Source organism: Lithobates pipiens, unplaced genomic scaffold, assembly GCF_037356315.1.
Source record: "Lithobates pipiens isolate NorthernLeopardFrog02 unplaced genomic scaffold, aLitPip1_a1.2 Scaffold_30, whole genome shotgun sequence".
NCBI classification, from domain to species: Eukaryota; Metazoa; Chordata; class Amphibia; order Anura; family Ranidae; genus Lithobates; species Lithobates pipiens.
The window spans coordinates 76633004-76637921 of NW_027507791.1; positions in this window are offsets into that span (position 1 = coordinate 76633004).

Below are 4918 nucleotides of genomic sequence, written 5' to 3' on the forward strand. Positions count from 1 at the left end.
AAATTGCACTCCTGGCCCTTTTACCCCAAAATGGGTCCAAAATGAAACAAAATCGCACCCCCGGCTCTTTTACCCCAAAAAGGGTCTAAAATGACCAAAATTGCACCCCCCGCCCTTTTATCCCAAAATGGGTCCAAAACAACACAAAATGGCACCCCCGGCCCTTTTATCCCAAAAAGGGTCCAAAACAACACAAAATTGCACCCCCGGCCCTTATATCCCAAAATGGGTCCAAAACGACACAAAAATTGCACCCCCGGCCCTTTTTCCCCAAAAAGGGTCCAAAATGACCAAAATTGCACCCCCGGCCCTTTTATCCCAAAATGGGTCCAAAATTACACAAAATTGCACCCCGGCCCTTTTACCCTGAAAATGGTCTAAAATGACCAAAATTGCACCCCCGGCCCTTTTATCCCAAAAAGAGTCCAAAACGACACAAAATTGCACCCCCGGCCCTTTTATCCCAAAATGGGTCCAAAATGACCAAAATTGCCCCCCCCAGCCCTTTTATCCCAAAATGGGTCCAAAATGACCAAAATTGCACCCCCGGCCCTTTTACCCCGAAAAGGGTCCAAAACGACGAAAATTGCACCCCCGGCCCTTTAATCCCAAAATGGGTCCAAAATGACCAAAATTGCAGCCCCGGCCCTTTTACCCCAAAAAGGGTCCAAAATAACCAAAACTGCACCCCCGGCCCTTTTATCCCCAAATGGGTCCAAAATGACCAAAATTGCACCCCCGGCCCTTTTACCCCAAAAAGAGTCCAAAATGACAAAAATCACACCCCCGGCCCTTTTACCCCAAAAATGGTCCAAAATGGCACCCCCGGCCCTTTTATCCCAAAATGGGTCCAAAATGACCAAAATGGCACCCCTGGCCCTTTAACCCCGAAAAGGGTGTAAAATAGCACCCCCTGGCCCTTTTACCCCAAAATGGGTCCAAAATGACACAAAATTGCACCCCTGGCCCTTTTACCCCGAAAAGGGTCTAAAATTACCAAAATTGCAGCCCCGGCCCTTTTATCCCAAAATAGGTCCAAAATGACACAAAATCGCACCTCCGGCCCTTTTTTGCCAAAAAAGTCCTAAAATGACCAAAATTGCACCCCACTGCCCTTTTATCCCAAAATGGGTCCAAAATTACACGAAATTGCACCCCCGGCCCTTTTACCCCAAAAAGGGTCTAAAATTACCAAAATTGCAACAGCGGCCCTTTTATCCCAATATGGGTCCAAAATGACCAAAATTGCACCCCCGGCCCTTTTATCTCAAAATGGGTCCAAAATGACACAAAATCGCACCCCCGTCCCTTTTACCCCAAAAAATGTTACAATTCCACAAAATCGCACCCCCGGCCCCTTTACCCCAAAATGGGTCTAAAATGACGAAAATTGCACCCCCGGCCCTTTCTGCCCAAAATGGGTCCAAAATGACACAAAATCGCACCCCCGGCCCTTTTATCCCAAAATGGGTCCAAATCACACAAAATCGGACCCCCGGCCCTTTTACCCCGAAAAGGGTCTAAAATCACACAAAATCGCACCCCTGGCCCTTTTACCCCAAAAAGGGTCTAAAATGACCAAAATTGCACCCCCTGGCCCTTTTACCCCAAATGGGTCCAAAATGACCAAAATGGCACCCCTGGGCCTTTAACTCCGAAAAGGGTGTAAAATAGCACCCCCTGGCCCTTTTACCCCAAAATGGGTCCAAAATAACATAAAATTGCACCCCTGGCCCTTTTACCCTGAAAAGGGTCTAAAATTACCAAAATTGCAGCCCCACTGCCCTTTTATCCCAAAATGGGTCCAAAATTACACAAAATCGCACCCCCGGATCTTTTACCCCGAGAAGGGTCTAAAATTACCAAAATTGCACCCCCGGCCCTTTTATCCCAAAATGGGTCCAAAATTACACGAAATTGTACCCCCGGCCCTTTTACCCCAAAAAGGGTCTAAAATTACCAAAATTGCAACCCCGGCCCTTTTATCTCAAAATGGGTCCAAAATTACACAAAATCGCACCCCCGTCCCTTTTACCCCAAAAAGGGTTAAAATTCCACGAAATCGCACCCCCGGCCCTTTTACCCCAAAATGGGTCTAAAATGACGAAAATTGCACCCCCGGCCCTTTCTGCCCAAAATGGGTCCAAAATGACACAAAATCGCACCCTCGGCCCTTTTATCCCAAAATGGGTCCAAAATGACACAAAATCACCCCCCCGGATCTTTTACCCGAAAAGGGTCTAAAATGACCAAAATTGCACTCCTGGCCCTTTTACCCCAAAATGGGTCCAAAATGAAACAAAATCGCACCCCCGGCCCTTTTACCCCAAAAAGGGTCTAAAATGACCAAAATTGCACCCCCCGCCCTTTTATCCCAAAATGGGTCCAAAACAGCACAAAATGGCACCCCCGGCCCTTTTATCCCAAAAAGGGTCCAAAACAACACAAAATTGCACCCCCGGCCCTTATATCCCAAAATGGGTCCAAAACGACACAAAATTGCACCCCCGGCCCTTTTTCCCCAAAAAGGGTCCAAAATGACCAAAATTGCACCCCCGGCCCTTTTATCCCAAAATGGGTCCAAAACAACACAAAATTGCACCCCCGGCCCTTTTACCCCGAAAAGGGTCTAAAATGACCAAAACTGCACCCCCGGCCCTTTTATCCCAAAATGGGTCCTAAATGAAACAAAATCGCACCCCCGGCCCTTTTATCCCAAAATGGGTCCAAAATGACCAAAATCGCACCCCTGGCCTTTTTACCCCAAAAAGGGTCTAAAATTACCAAAATTGCACCCCCGACCCTTTTACCCCAAAATGGGTCCAAAATGACACAAAATTGCACCCCTAGCCCTTTTGCCCTGAAAAGGGTCTAAAATTACCAAAATTGCACCCCCGGCCCTTTTATCCCAAAATGGGTCCAAAATTACACAAAATTGCACCCCCGGCCCTTTTACCCCGAAAAGGGTCTAAAATGACCAAAATTGCACCCCCGGCCCTTTTATCCCAAAATGGGTCCTAAATGAAACAAAATCGCACCCCCGGCCCTTTTATCCCAAAATGGGTCCAAATCACACAAAATCGCACCCCTGGCCCTTTTACCCCAAAAAGGGTCTAAAATGACCAAAATTGCACCCCCGGCCCTTTTACCCCAAATGGGTCCAAAATGACCAAAATGGCACCCCTGGCCCTTTAACTCAGAAAAGGGTGTAAAATAGCACCCCCTGGCCCTTTTACCCCAAAATGGGTCCAAAATGATACAAAATTGCACCCCTGGCCCTTTTACCCCGAAAAGGGTCTAAAATCACCAAAATTGCAGCCCCGGCCCTTTTATCCCAAAATGGGTCCAAAATGACACAAAACCGCACCTCCGGCCCTTTTTTGCCAAAAAAGTCCTAAAATGACCAAAATTGCACCCCACTGCCCCTTTATCCCAAAATGGGTCCAAAATGACACAAAATCGCACCCCCGGATCTTTTACCCCGAAAAGGGTCTAAAATTACCAAAATTGCACCCCCGGCCCTTTTATCCCAAAATGGGTCCAAAATTACACGAAATTGCACCCCCCGCCCTTTTATCCCAAAATGGGTCCAAAATGACCAAAATTGCACCCCCGGCCCTTTTATCTCAAAATGGGTCCAAAATGACACAAAATCGCACCCCCGTCCCTTTTACCCCAAAAAGGGTTAAAATTCCACAAAATCGCACCCCCAGCCCTTTTACCCCAAAATGGGTCTAAAATGACGAAAATTGCACCCCTGGCCCTTTCTGCCCAAAATGGGTCCAAAATGACACAAAATCGCACCCCCTGCCCTTTTATCCCATAATGGGTCCAAAATGACGAAAATTGCACCCCCGGATCTTTTACCTGAAAAGGGTCTAAAATGACCAAAATCGCACCCCGGCCCTTTTACCCCAAAAAGGGTCTAAAATTACCAAAATTGCACCCCCGGCCCTTTTATCCCAAAATGGGTCCAAAACAACACAAAATGGCACCCCCGGCCCTTATATCCCAAAATGGGTCCAAAACGACACAAAATTGCACCCCCGGCCCTTTTACCCCGAAAAGGGTCTAAAATGACCAAAATTGCACCCCCGTCCCCTTTTATCCCAAAATGGGTCCAAAATGACACAAAATCGCACCCCCGGCCCTTTTATCCCAAAATGGGTCCAAATCACACATAATTGCACCCCTGGCCCCTTTACCCCAAATAGGGTCTAAAATGACCAAAATTGCACCCCCGGACCTTTTACCCCAAATGGGTCCAAAATGACACAAAATCGCACCCCTGGCCCTCTAACTCCGAAAAGGGTGTAAAATAGCACCCCCTGGCCCTTTTACCCCAAAATGGGTCCAAAATGACACAAAATTGCACCCCTAGCCCTTTTGCCCTGAAAATGGTCTAAAATTACCAAAATTGCACCCCCGGCCCTTTTATCCCAAAATGGGTCCAAAATTACACAAAATTGCACCCCCGGCCCTTTTACCCCTAAAAGGGTCTAAAATGACCAAAATTGCACCCCGGCCCTTTTATCCCAAAATGGGTCCTAAATGACACAAAATCGCACCCCCGGCCCTTTTACCCCAAAAAGGGTCTAAAATGACCAAAATTGCACCCCCGGCCCTTTTACCCCAAATGGGTCCAAAATGACCAAAATGGCACCCCTGGCCCTTTAACTCAGAAAAGGGTGTAAAATAGCACCCCCTGGCCCTTTTACCCCAAAATGGGTCCAAAATGACACAAAATTGCACCCCTGGCCCTTTTACCCCGAAAAGGGTCTAAAATGACCAAAATTGCACTCCTGGCCCTTTTACCCCAAAATGGGTCCAAAATGAAACAAAATCGCACCCCCGGCCCTTTTACCCCAAAAAGGGTCTAAAATTACCAAAATTGCACCCCCCGCCCTTTTATCGCAAA